This window comes from Catharus ustulatus, chromosome 8, assembly GCF_009819885.2.
Source record: "Catharus ustulatus isolate bCatUst1 chromosome 8, bCatUst1.pri.v2, whole genome shotgun sequence".
NCBI classification, from domain to species: Eukaryota; Metazoa; Chordata; class Aves; order Passeriformes; family Turdidae; genus Catharus; species Catharus ustulatus.
The window spans coordinates 30,468,491-30,483,197 of NC_046228.1; positions in this window are offsets into that span (position 1 = coordinate 30,468,491).

A 14,707-nucleotide genomic window follows, 5' to 3' on the forward strand; every position below is an offset into this window, starting at 1 on the left:
ATAGTAGGCATAAACCTAGATATTTGCTTTGATGGGAGATCAGGGAAGTATGGACAGCAATTAGTAAATACATAACAGTGTTTTTTAACATAGATTTTTGTTACCAGTCCTTTCTAGCACTTAATGTACAGCCAATACAGTTTGACATATGAGATTTAGTTGAAAGCAAGCTTTCAGTGGGATTCTAGATATTTTAATTTTAAAAAACATCTCAATTTAAAAGTTAAATTTAAAATTTTGACAGAGAGACAGGTTCTGAGAAATTTGACTGAGAAGTAAGAGCAATTGTATTGTACCTTTCTGAGCTATAATTGGTCTAATCGCTGCTATGAAAGAACAAAATATTGGAATCTGTTGTGCAGTGGAGTGAGTACTTTACATGAATCTGAGAAACAGTAACTCTAAGTGCAGTATCCTCCTTATTGCAAAACATTGCAGATATCTCAGATTTAGTGCTTATGGATATTCTACATAATCTTGCATTAATTCAAAATACCACATGCCCACTGATGACACTAAATCATCATGCACACAAAAGAAAGGAGAACCAAGGTTTCACACCCCACCTTAATCCCCCCATGAATCAACTCTAGCTTTGAACTAACTTGGCTAATGTTCTTCCACTATGGAAAAGGATTCAATGAAAGATCAACACAAATAAAATTTAACTTCACCTGTGGAATACTACTTTAGTTGACTTGGTTGGTTAATTTTAAAAGGCTTCTTAAGAATAGAATTAATTGTGTCTGATTTCCAGCCTTTCCAGGGACAATCAAATCACTCAACATCTTTCAATGGGGCTTTGTCTCAATGGCAGCAGGATTTGGTGTGGGGCAAGATGGAAGCATACTTAATGCTCAGGTTCAGGAAGTTGTTGACAGAACTCAAATGTTTCTGGGTCCCTTTCAGATATCCTTGCTGTATTGGTTTGCATGTGCTTTGTACCTTTGATCCCCGTTTGGCTGATTACAGCAGACTCTGAGGGTTGGACTGTCCAGCTCACTCAGACATCAATGGTCCCTACATGCAGAAATATCCTACTGATTTCTGTGGTTCCTCTAAACCACGTGGTTTCATATGGCAGAGAGATTGTTGGTGCAAATTGCCAAATCCCCAATCACACCAAGAGCCTCAAATATGCATGACCTCTTACTGGATATAGCAGTAATTGAGGAGAGTTCAGAGCTGAAAGGCAGAACTTCTCTCTTATTCCCAACTTCTTTGAAACTGGGCCCCTTTGGATTTACTGCATTTGCTCTTTTAACAAGTCACTAGCTGACATTGCACTGGAGGTATGTTTTCCTGCAGTCATTCTCAACCACAAGTGCCTGAGACAGGAGTTATAGAAATAAAATCATCTTATCATCTGTAGAGCTGGCAACACATTTAACCAGCTTAGCATCACACATTTGAGTAATCTCTCCAGGAGGTTTCTATGCTTTTGCAGCCAAACTCACCTGACCTCCTGTGCTAACAGCAGCTAGTAGGCCTGCATGGGAAACACACCCTTCTGGTGTGTTCCACTCTGCTTTGTGCTGCTTTCTGGAGGGTTAAGGTGCCTCCAGCTCAGCAGGTGCCATAGGGAGTAGGAACTCATTTGGAAATACAGAGTTGTTTACAAATTGGAAGTAAATGACCCTGACAGCAGCAAATAATGTCTATCTTAAGTCTGGGCTAGATTGATGTTGGCGTTGGTGGGTTTTTAATCTTTCATGTAAAAGAGAAAATCTCTCCAAAAGCTGGATTTCAGAGTTTTCTAAACTTGCCCCTTTTTACTGGGGGTGAAAAAGATTTGTCATGTCCTCTTTACAATTTCACCTTCTGTTTTGGCCAGGGGCGTCTGCTGGATTCCCAGGCTGTTAGTAATAGCCACTTCCCTTCATTCTGCCCTGCCAGCCCCTCAAACTGATATAGGCTCTTAGTCTGCACTGGCCAGTCACTAAAACCTGGAATCCAGCCAGGGAAACCTGTAAACATGAACCTACAGAAAGTATCTGGCTGACTGCTGGCATGCTAGGGGAAGGGGATGGTTAAGGAGCAGAGAAGGCATCCCAGTCTGCTATTAATTACAGTACCTAGAAACCACTCTCTGGTTTTTAGCCAAGGCTGCTTGTTGTCTTACAATGAATGCCTGTAAATTTGAAATAAGTAAATAACTTCATTGTGAGAACTTGGCTTAGGATAGCAGTAGCAGCATTCTAAAGGGCTATTTAAATGCCAATAACCTTCTCTAATTCGGGCTATAGGAATTAAATAAACCCATGTGGAATCAATAAACTACTGGATTAAGTTTGTGTGGCTGTGAACAAGTATGTGTGACAGAGAAAACTTCCAGTCAAATAAAAGCAACAACAAACTTGTTTGCTCAAAAGTTACTCTCATTATTAAACACGTAGATCATATCCTGGATGTTCTTGTTTCTAACATCTATATAAAATCCGTAGTCCTACTTCCACTCACCTCCTGAGTTTCCCACGGAAGCTGGAGGGAACAGATGCTCCGCCGCCATCGGGAGGGAGCGGGGAGCGTGTGCGGGCTCCACTGCCCTCTCCTGGGGAAAGGCGCTCCCGGGAACCAGCGAGGACACAGCAGCTGAGCAAAGCAAAAATGCGTTGGGCTGAGTTCTGCTGGTGTTTCAAAGTATAACAGCACTCCTAAAGGTTTTCATCACAGTCGTGCTACCTATAGAGAGCCTATAGCCCTGTTGAGTCAGAGATCTTTGGCCACAGCCTGTGACCCCCACAACCCCAACGGTGTAGATGGGGGATCACATACTGCAGTGCAGTGTTGAGAGCAAGCCACAGAAGGGCATCCCTGCTGAAAGGCTAAAATATCAGCTCTGCATGCTGCTTGCTGGGGGAACAAAGAAAAGAATAAAAAAAAAGAAAAAAAAAAAGAAAAAAAGAAGTTGCTTCTCAGCTGCAAAAATTACTGGGATACACTTGTCATTCATGAGACAAGACTCAAAATAATGACAACTTGGTTTCTAAATAGTGATAGTCTGTCTGCAAAGCTTTGTTTTCCAGTAATTTCTTCTGAAACTAGTTTCACTTACCCTTGTATTTCCTGCTCTAATGTGCCTCCTGTGTTTTGTATAAATACTGCCTTGTCCCATGGCTGGGCCTTCAGTCCAGAGAGCCTAATCGAGCACATGCCTTCATGATGCAAGTTGCCTTCTTCCTTGAAGGACTGAAATAAAAGAAGTACAGCAAAGTCACATTTTCAGTTTTCTTGGTCCCATTACCTAGTGTTTGAGTGCTTGGAAAGCCTGTCAGAAGGGTTTCTGGACATTCAGTTTATAGGAAACACTGCCTTCAGAACTGGGCATAGCTTTTTATCCTCAGGTGATGAGTACAGTCAGGTATAACATCTCTCTCCAGCAAACTGGAGGGAAAGCAAACCTCTAACACCATTTTCCAAGCAGTTTTCTCTTGAGAAGAGATGGAGAAGAGCTCTGTGAGGTGTTTCCCAGAAACTTCCCATCCCTCCGGGGAAGCTGGAGCCACTTACAGGATATCTAAATTGCCAAGCACTTGTTTGCATTTGATCTATGTGCCATTTCTCAGAACCTGTTTCCATTCGTGTCTCATTTCTCTGTGTTTTGGTCTCAAAGAAGTCTGCCTTCAGTCTTGAAAACTCTCAGCTCTTTGCTCTGGGTAAGTCAATCTGTGTGTGGTTCTGGCTTTTCCTTAGTTTTTGTCAGCATTAATTTTCTGCTCCTGAGGGTATGTCTACATACTCCAATTTCACCAGAAGATCATCCTGACTGTGAATTCTTTAGGACAAGGGGATTCAGATTCATCTTCAGCAGAGTTACCAAATGGATGGCTTTCTGTCAGGAACTGATGGTAAATTTTATTGCAGCAGAGAATTAAGTAAACAAACACCTGCCCCACTCCCACACCCCCCAAGAGATTAAAATAAGCAACAGGCTTTGCTTTAAAATTTATAGGGCCAGATTTTTAAGTGGTATAAGTTAGCTTGAGTTTTCTGATCATGCAACCCCTACAATCTGAGTGAAAAAAAAATATTGGACATGATTTTATTTACATTTCAAGTTACTTTTCAAGGCTAAAACTCCAGGTTCTCCTGAGGGCAGGCATAGTCCTTTTCATCCTATATTTGGGCTGCTTCCACCTGTTTCACAGGAGTTTGTTGCTATCTTGGATTTGTTTTCTCTGCTATGATATACTGTTCTTGTTCTTTCACCTCCATTCCCATTCATGTCTCTCTACTCTGTTGTCCAACCTTTTCAGCTCTTTTCCCTCTTCTTCCTCCTGTCCTTCCACTTCCTTGGTAGTTCCTTTCCTTCCCCCTTATCTAAGCAATTGCTGCCAACATCTATATTTGGAATAGAGTGGGAACAAGCTATTCTTGTGACTTTGCTTTGAAATAACTGAGAGGAGCAGATAATTTTCTTTGAATAAATAGAGGATACATTGAGAAGACAAGCTAGTAAAGTCAAAACTGCACCATTAGGGAACACCTGCCCAGCAGGTTCATTTTTCCCAACTCTCAGGATAATTTAATCAGGTGTTAGTTCTTGTTTGCTCTGTTTTAGCTTTAAATCCTCCTTTTGTGCATAGTCTCTCTCTCCAGGTTAGTAACCTGAGGTGCTAATAGAGACATAGCTCATCACCACAATGTCTGGGCTCTCAGACATCAAGGGGAATGACTGCCACCTAAAATCTCAGATTCCAAAATTAGATGAACCTGCTTATATATTTGTTTAACTCCTGAACTCAATGCTGTTGCATCTCCTGGTGTAGTCACAAGGTACTGTTATAGAGTCACACTTATATGGGCTGGCATGGAAATAAGCTGGGAAGAACAATTTCCTATCAAGCAATATGATTTCTTCATGTTTTCTCACATTAACTCCTTCTCATCACCAACTGTTCCTCATCCCCCCTGCCATTTAAACTGCTGTAAGCAACACATTAACAAATCCAGCAAGAAACAGAGCTACCCGAACAGGACAGCACAGAATGTATTTCTCCCTATCTCCCATATTTCTGTGTTTATACAATTAACTCCCACACTGGCAGATCAAACAAGAAATTAGGCCAAATAAGAAATTCAGCATCATGGCTTAGCACTGTGTGCTTGTGCCACAGGAAGACCCAAGTCTATTTGTCTACTCCCAAGTGAAGTTGATTCTATTAAAAACTGTACTCTCCTGTAAAGTGTTTGTGTGTCATACAGGGGAAAACACATGAGATTACATGCAGAAAGGTGCAAAGACAAGATCTTTCCTAACAAGTTATGCATTCAAAGGAGAGATGGCTACTAATGTTTGACAAGTAACTAGAAGGAAGTAATTTTCTACCCATTGATGATCTCCTGGAATTTTATAAATGTTCCAGCTAACAACCATGGTCATTCTGACACAGTACTTCAACAGTTGTGCCTGCAATAATTGTAAATAAGCTCAGTTTGCCTACAGAATATAAGTCAATACCAGTATCTTAGGAGGGCAAGGCTGACAGAACTACAACACTTTTCTATCAGACTAATACGAAAACAGATCAGTCTTCAACCAAACAGATTCTTTTCCATGTTCACACTACTACTACTGCCACCGCACTGCAGATCTTGAATGTGCAGCGTAGATCAACAACAGCCTAAGCAAAGAGAAAAATGAATGGCCCAGGCTAAGAAGCAACATCCACTTTCAGCATTAACAGCAATTATCAGGAGAGATTGCCAAGTGTCTCTGGGCTTCTGTCCCTTAAAACTGAGCACAAGGGAATTTGGTGCATGCAGACATAACAATGTAATAACGTCTCATACTGAGTTAAGTGCATGTGCCATGGTTAAGTGCATTTCATCAGTATCAGATGGGTTTTTGTAATTTTGTGCTGCCACAGAAAGGACATATATTTTATTTTTGTGTTCCCAACCTGAGGACAACAGACAAATGAGCTTTGGCATATTTAGAGAGCACTGCTAAAAATGGTGAACTCAGAGTATCCACCCCTGTTACCTCTTGTCTCCTGTCCCATCCCTGCCATGCTGGCAACTTGCAGCTTTCCTCTCAGTCCCCTTGATTCCACATACTCAGTGCAGCTGAATAAAAACTGCAAAGAGCATCTGAAAAATAAGTTTAAGGCTCACAGGAGATTAAGGGCACAGACCTGGGCCAGTTTACTGAAGAGGTACTTAGTCCACAGCTGTATGGCCACAAACAAGTCTGCATTCACTGGCCCAGGAACCAGAAACTGCTTTCCAGGTTCTCAGGAGTGCCAATGTGTCTTTGATTTTTATTATTGAGCAGATGTAGTTGTGACTGTGACTATGGCTTGGTTGTACCTAAACCCCTCTGAGGTGTCCACCTTAACCTCCCTGGTCTGGCCAAGCTGAGAAAATCTGCACTTTTTGAGTCTTTCTACTACTACTCAGAATGGAGTCAATTTTGGTACCCAGAGTTAGAGTCTTGCCCATGGTGTATGATGTGCTGGATTCAGTCCTCTTTTCCACCTAAAAGCATCTTAGCCCATTTCTACAATCTTATAGGATAGCACTCAAAACCATGTTTCAGAGTCTCTCTCAGTGCCTCCCCATGTCTTTATGATTAAGGCTTAGGGCTTTATGTGAAGTGAGCCAGCTGGACTGCCTTCATATTGGGGGTCAGGGTACCTTCCTGGAGAAGAGGTGAGATCCAGTAGGAAGACAGAGCCTGTGTTCCAATTTCTGCACTCCAGTGTCATGCAGGCTGTGAGGAGCTAACAGGCTGTGCATCTGTAGAAAGGTGAATGAGAAAACTCTAAGTGCTGCATTACAAGTAGTTAAAACCACAACCTGCAAGTACCTTCCAGGCATCCAAGGATGGACAACCACTGCTGCCATACCCACCTCCCCCGCCCCCAAAACTACATGGGAAAAGAAGGTGTGAAGAAAGAGCTGCTCCACATAGATGATGTGTTTTCACGTTAAATCATAAAAGATATCAAGGAACAGGAAGTATTCAGCCTAGGATATACAACAGAATCTCCTTAAAGCTAGGCTGAATAACTATAGAATTACAGAATCAAAGAATCAACTAGGTTGGAAAAGACCTTGGAGACCATCAAGTCCAATTTATAATCACAACCAATGATCATAACCACATCATGCAGTGATTCAGGACAGTGCTTGTGCTGGAGCACACTAAAAACAGTATCTCTGCCACATGCCTGGACAGCCTGGCCAGGGCTGCCATGGACTTTGAAGACTTTTTGATAAGCACAATTATTGAAACAGAATTTAAAGTTGACAACGTGTCTAAAAACACACACAATGTCAGAGGAGGAATGAAATGTTGCTTCCCCCTCCTTCCCCAATCTCATTACAGGCTAAGGAAAAATAATGTATGGAGAATAATACTTCACCATCTAAAGAGTTTTTCTGGTTTCTAAATCTAGTGAAGAGTCATTGTATATTTTGACAGAAAAATGGATCAAAATAATAAAGTGAATACAAAATTATATTGCTATCAATAATTTAATTTACACAAAATAGCACTGTGACATGGTAATTGTTATATATGATCCAGCATTCAGTATAATATTTGAGGAATGCATTATAGAAAGTCAACATTTAACTACTAAAATCCGCTTATATAATCAAAACTGTCAAAGAATCTTTACAGTTTTATATTAATTTGAATGTAATTTACTATAGAGGTGTCATTCTTAGAGGTGCTTACAATAGTTAATGATCTCTGCATTTCCATTATAAAATCCTATTTTCAAAGGTTCACTACTTGGTCTTAAGAATTCTGAGCCCTCCGGCACATTTTCCTTTTCCTTACAAAAACTGTGTTAGAAAATTTAAACTTTCCTCTCAGAGCAGATAGCATGGTTGCTTTCCAAATAAATTTTGAGGATTTGCTAATTTGCTGCTTGCCACCCTGGGATCTCAGAAAAATAAGGGTTCTTTACAGAAGAAGTCACTACAGTTATATTTTCTTCTTCCATTTTTCTGAGCATGTCACCCCTCAGATCACTTTTATTGCTGAAATGTCTAAGTATCTTCCAATATTGTATCCAAACCTTCTTCATAATCCCTTTCCCTCTTTCCTGTTTTGCTGCCACTAAGCTTTCTTCCAGGTCCTTCTCCTCATCTCAGACTTCGCTCTGTCTTCGCACAGATGTCCACATTTATGCTGGCGACTGCTCCTTCCACTGCATCCATCAGTCCATGGGCTCTCCTGGCTGCATTCACTCAGCCTCACACCTTTTTTCAAGCTGCAACCCTGATTCACTTTTCCAACTCCTTATAAGTCCAACAATGAGTTTTGCTCTAGCAAGTTCATTTCTCTCCCTAATCTTTCAGGCTTGATTCCTATCAGACATTAGCTGTCAATCTACCCAGAGCTCTGTTGGTTGGTAGGTGATTTCCAGTTTGCCCACCACAGGAACTATGCAGCCCTGAGGCATTAAAGCTGTTTCCCCCGGCCCCAGACTTTCTGCCCAGGGGCTAGGACACTGCAAATCAAATGCCCATAAATACTTTGTACAGGTCATTTCCAAAACCAGAATTTAAAAGGCAGATCGTCAACACAAAGCTATTACCCATAATAAAACTAAAACAAAAAATCACCTTTGGTAGACCTGCTCCAATTCCAAATCCTGCTCAAATTCACTTATTTTTCATCCATGTCACCTAGCTGTCATAAATCCCCAAGCTTTCTGTTACGTCGTTGTTATTAGACCAGAAATGTATGAGCCAACATGCACAAACCGCATCCAAAATCTAAATTGTTATTACCATGTAAACATTTAGATTTACATGGATGTAATTTTGTCACTTTTCCAGGATCACTTTATTTTCTCAACAAGGAGAAGAGCTTTTAAAAATATTTTTTAAACATTTGGGATTTTCTATTCTAGCCAATATTTGGGTTATTCTAGCCATTCAGTCTTTTTATAGCCACTTTTGTCCATTGCCAACACTTAGTCAAAACACTTCCTTCCCTTTTTCCACCATTGTGATGTCTGTGTTTGAAAAAAATGAATATATTACTTGCTAATAATTCAGCGATGGAATAAGTTGGAAATCTCCTTTCTGTTACGCACACCGAGAACAAGATTTGCAGTTTCAGACAAAAAAAATCTATTGCTTACCTATCACGTTACTGAAGGTGGAAAGAGAAACTGTTTCATAGCTGTCATGTTGTGATGATGGACTTTATCCAAGAGAAATTTGCTCATATTTTGACTGAATAGTACTGGTGACTGACTCAGCAAGACAGCTTAACTAGGACAGATAACAATGATAACATTGGGAGTATTCTATTTGATAGTTCAGATTCATAATTTAGTGATACAAAGAAACTCTAGAAATCACTTTTATTTTTCCCAGTGGATATCCAGCTGGACACAAGAATAAATTACATTTTATAGAGGCATTTGACACACTTCAGATTTTTATTCTGGTTTTGAGAAAAAAAACTCTAGAAGACTGACGATAGCATGGACTACCAGCTGAAAGCTCAGAATGTTATTTCATCATTCTTTGTGTTGAGGAAACAGAACTGAAAGATGAAACTTTAATACTGTCAGAAAAGTCAGCAGCTATATGGATCTCTTCTCTGTGGAATGAATGGGACCTGACAAACATTGGAGCTTAGAGGATGATCTTCCAGACTGGATGATAATTCTTCCATTTTCACTGTCCCTCAGAAGAATCTACCAAACCAGCTTATCTCCATTCAATATTTTTACTCCTTGAATCTCAATGAAGAGGTTTTCCTCTGATGTAGGTAATTTGTTACCAAATGCCTGCTCTCCTGAGGTTGACGCCCACTTCATTCAAGTATTCCTGATGCAGCAGGGATGTTAGTGGCTACTGGCTTGCAACCAACATCCCACACGTTTCCTCTGCAGCAAAAATGCCTTAATTCTGACCCACTGCCTTTCAAGTAGATAGTGAAAAAAAAATCAGTCACAAAGAGCTTTGCTTTTATCTGTATTTCCCCTTCAGAAGGATCTGAAAATAACATCAGATATTGTTCTTTTGTTTTTCAAGGTCCATGGTCAGCAAGGGTGAGATTTAGTGGTGCTGTTAGAGCTTGAGTCCCAAAAGAAGATAAAGGCACTCAGAAAGGGCCTTGTAGATTTGAGTAAAGGAGTTTTAAGCAGCGTAACCGCCGAGGGGGTGGATCAGTGCCTGTCATTGTGCCAGAGGCTGCATCCAGCAACTCTCCTGCTCAGCAGCTCTCCTGAACGCCATTCCTTCTGAAACTATCACCTACTGTGGGAACTTACATTTCTCAGGCAGGGCACTGAAAAAAAGACCAGAAGGGACAGTAGTTTTTGGCTCTCAGCTGAAATTTTCCATCCTCATCACAGATAGGAAGAAAACTACTGACCCTATGTGAAGCGGGGGCAGTGTGTCCCAAGCCCAGCCTGTGAATGGGCAAGAGGAACTTGTACTTGCTCACAAACCAGGCCTGGCACAGCCACCAGCAGTGATGTGACAATTATGCAACACACACACATTCTTAGACCCACAAAAGCCAAACATATCAAACTAAGCAGTGCACAGAAAATGGGATATAAGGAAAAAAAAAGCTGTCCATTTCCTATTTCTGTTTCACATAATCCTAAGGGAAAACAACACAAACAGGTCTTATATTTGAAAATCTGGCCAAGCAGAGGTGAGAAGAGGTCCAGCAATGCTCACAGGGGAATGTGGAGTCCAAAATTATAACACAAGGCACGCTGGAATCAGAAAGAATGGAGAAAAAGGTTGGCAAACGATTGAGTTCATTTCCAATGCTGTTGTCAGGATGTAAGAAAGATAAAGTATTCTCCAGGTTAATGTTATGTACTGAGAAATATCCGAGGAAAGACATTAAGAAACAGATATAAATCAAAAAGGTACCAGGAAAGAAAACCCCAAAGACAACTACAATCTGGGAAAAATCACCAAGTAGAAGGCAGATGGCCAAATCTTGTGATACAGATAGAAAGATAATCTACTTAATTCAAAAGAACAAGAAAGTCTGGATGGCTAGGAATGAGAGAGATAATTAAATTGAAAGAAATGAACTAATTAAAGAAATCATTAATGCTGACCTTGCATAAATAAAGATTGCACACATGCTAATTTGAGGAGCAGGATGGCTAGAAGCATGGAGACAATTAAAAATATTCACTCCTTTATACCAGGGATAATGGTAGAATCTGAATGGAGATTAAATGTATTTAGTACTTTTTGCAGTGAATTATGATCTTGGAAAAATAACATGGAAACAGATGTGGCAATACTGAATTTAAGGAGAACTGCAAAATGTACAGATTAACTCAAAGAACAAAACTAAAACAGTAAAATGAGCATAGGTTAAAACACAAGCTGCAGAAAACTGACAGCAGGAATTATTTCAGAAGAAAACCTACTACAGGTAAATTGAATAAAACAGAGGAATGGCTGGTAGCCATCATTGCCATGACACTTGCATTACATCTCACTTCCAAATGCAGAGTCCAATTTGGAAAAGGCAAGAAGCAGAATATGCTCTTTATAGGGGAAAAAAGGCTTCTTTCTTTTGTAAGTTCCTGTGTCAGTAGTCATTTTATGGGGCTGCCAATCATGGCATATCAGCTAAAAAGCCAGATCATTTTCTAAAGCATCTACCTTCCTAGAAAAAGATTTTCAAGTTGACTGTGTACAATCCAGCTGCTGCTTTTAATCTTTCCCTGACAACAGTAGTTGTTTTATTACTTTGACAGTCATTTTCAGCCCATGAATGGTACCATAGTCCTTGTAAGATAGGAAAATTCTTTTGATCTATAATTTCATAAGGTTTAGCAATGGACAAAGGACTTTTCCAGTATGCTTGATCACACACTTGCTGAAGTTTAGGCCTAGAGCCAATAAAAAAGCACTGAGCTTTTGGAGATACACAAAAATCTTTCACAATTCATCACAATTTTTGATGAATAATGACTGCCAGAAAAAAAGCCAGTAACTTTTTATAAAAAGACTGCCTATTAATAAAAAATTAAAAAGCAGGTTACTCCTGAAATAACTTTGATACATTGCCACAATCAATATGGCATAACTTTCAACTGCCATACTGTTTTAATATGGTATGATTTATAGAATAGAAAATATGGATGCAAGATTGTTGGTTGCATATGTGCTTATGGTTGTATAAGTGCAAAAAAGGTGTTTCAAGCTGTTTATAATATCTAAGAGAAACTGGGAGAAAATTCAGGCACAGAGTAGTTTTCCAGCACAATGACTTGTTCTCTGCTCTACAAATAAGAACTGTATACTTGGTGCAGTCTGAAATACTGGATAAACTCTAAAAGAAAATATATTTCTAAGGAAGACTAGAAAGCCATTCAACAACCATTCTGAGTGAAAAAGTAATTGAAAATTTTAAAATCTGCAATTTTCATTAGTACAGGCTGCAGTACTTTGAGCACTTACACATATGTTAAATTTCTCACACATGTGCATCCCATTTTCTCGTCCTATTCCTATGGGAACTCATTCTGCTTTTCCTTATGTAAAAGGAATTAAAACAGAAAGTGTTTCTGATATTCTGAAGTGTAAGGACAGTGTTTCCAGGAGAGCTATTAATTTAGCAGCAGTCAGCTGAATACGTAGCTACCTGTGGGGAATATTTAGATAAGGTGCTGCATTGAAGTCTAGCTTCTTTGAATTCCTTCCTTCGAAAATTCTATATCCATTGGCATAGCCAATTTCCATAAAGACATTCCTTTCTAAAAATCCACACCAGGCTTAAAAATTAAAGAGCAAAAAGAAAGAAATCTCTTTTTTGCTGGATGCAATTAGAAATCAGTCATCTGAGATTGATCAGAAAGAAATATAGGAGAATTAAAGGATAAGCAGGAGTTATTCTTCCACTCCCTGCACTGTTCAATTGTTGACATCTACAGTATTTCTTAAGTATATTTCAGTTGACAAAAACATTGGATTTCATACCTTTTGCTAGTCAGCTTCTGTTTATAATCTCTTGAAATTTCCAAAGAATCCCCCAAAATCCCGTTTTCTGGCACAATACCAGCCTGACTTCTACAGTCTAATATTCAAAACATAAATACTTTGCGCCTCAGTACTTTCAGATAAACCACTTAATTTGGTTCCATTAAATTCTTTTAACAAAATATTGAGATGCCTCTGTGCAATTATTTTAAAAAGTTCCTCACAATCATCTAAAACTAACCCCAATGTCACTGACCTCAAAAAATCAGCTCTCAGTGCAAACAGAGGTCTTAACTTCCATTTCTCTAGTTTGCCAGATCTCCAAATGAAAGACTCTTTAAAGGGTTATCTTCCTTTAAACACTGAAAGTTGTATTTTTAGCCCCACTGTTTTGGAATAACACGCAGCTCTGAGCTTTATATATGCAAGATTTTTCTTTGCATTCTTTCCTTCAGATTAGGAAGACTCAGAGGAAAGAATCTGGCCACTGTTGTATGCTAATTATGTTAAGAAGTGCCTACAGTACATCAACCTCTTGCATGAGACCATGCTTGGAATTACAACTTTCTCAGCATTTGTTCACTCAGTCTTGAGAAACTGAATTATTCCCAGCCATTACCAATTCTTGGACTTTCCCTTTGAGACCTCAGTCCACTACAGTGGGAAAGACAGACATACTGCAGGAAACATGGCCACATGTTTCTCTATCCTTCCTACCACATCTTGCAAAATGCTTAAGACATTGTGCTACAAAAATGAATGAAAATCTGAAAGCACAAGCAGAGTTGTGCTCTGACAGTCCATGCAAACCACAGTTCATGTAGGTGTCACCTCTGAGTACTGTAAATAACTAAGAAGAGGTCTGGCTGGCTCCAAGCCCTACTGAAGGCAGGAGCAGCTCCCCCCTATCAAGATGCAGGTGTTGACTATCACAGCGCAGCAATGCCTGGGGAGTTTCTGCTGCCCCAGACTGCTATGTTGCAGCTGACAAGCAGATCATTGCAAGTACAAAGCAGCAAGTGTGCAAGAACTTTGTGCAAACAGGAATGGTTATGTTTCAGCGGGTGCAGAATACCCCACCAGGACCATTTTTTTTGTCTGTAATCGTGTTTATTTAAGTGATAAACACAAACATCTGCAAAAACAGCAACTTCACAGAATATTATTCATCGAAAACATAGCCCTATGCTTTCTGTTTCCAACACTGACTTTCAGGATATCTCATCTAATAAATCTGAAGTAGACATGAATAAGCAAACATGTCATTATACTAAACTCGTTAATTATGCATCAAGATACATGATGTTAGAAGTACACACAGTACTGGGAGCTCATGGAAGATGAGTGTGCAAAAAAGGAAAGATTATTATCCACACAGCCAGAAACCTCAATTTGTTTTAGCTTCATCTGTTTTGGATGTTTTTCCTGAAAATTGTAGTAATAATTTCCAAGTTGTGACTAACTGATTTAAAATATGATGTCTCCATATGATATTTCAACATTCTACACGCTGTACCTAAGAACAATCAAACTGAAGTCTTTCTAATGCAGTGTTCTCTCTCTTCATTTGTAAAATACAACTATTCCCTCATCATTCTGCATGAGATGAGAGAAATAGTAAAGAGTTTCCCCTAGAAGGGGAAGAAAGAAAGAAAAAAAGGAAGTTTTCTTCTCAATAGCAAATAAAGGACCCAATCTGTTGGCATCAGTTCACTGACTCAAATCATCTCTTGGAGAAGGAGACAAATACTGTCTTCTGAATTAC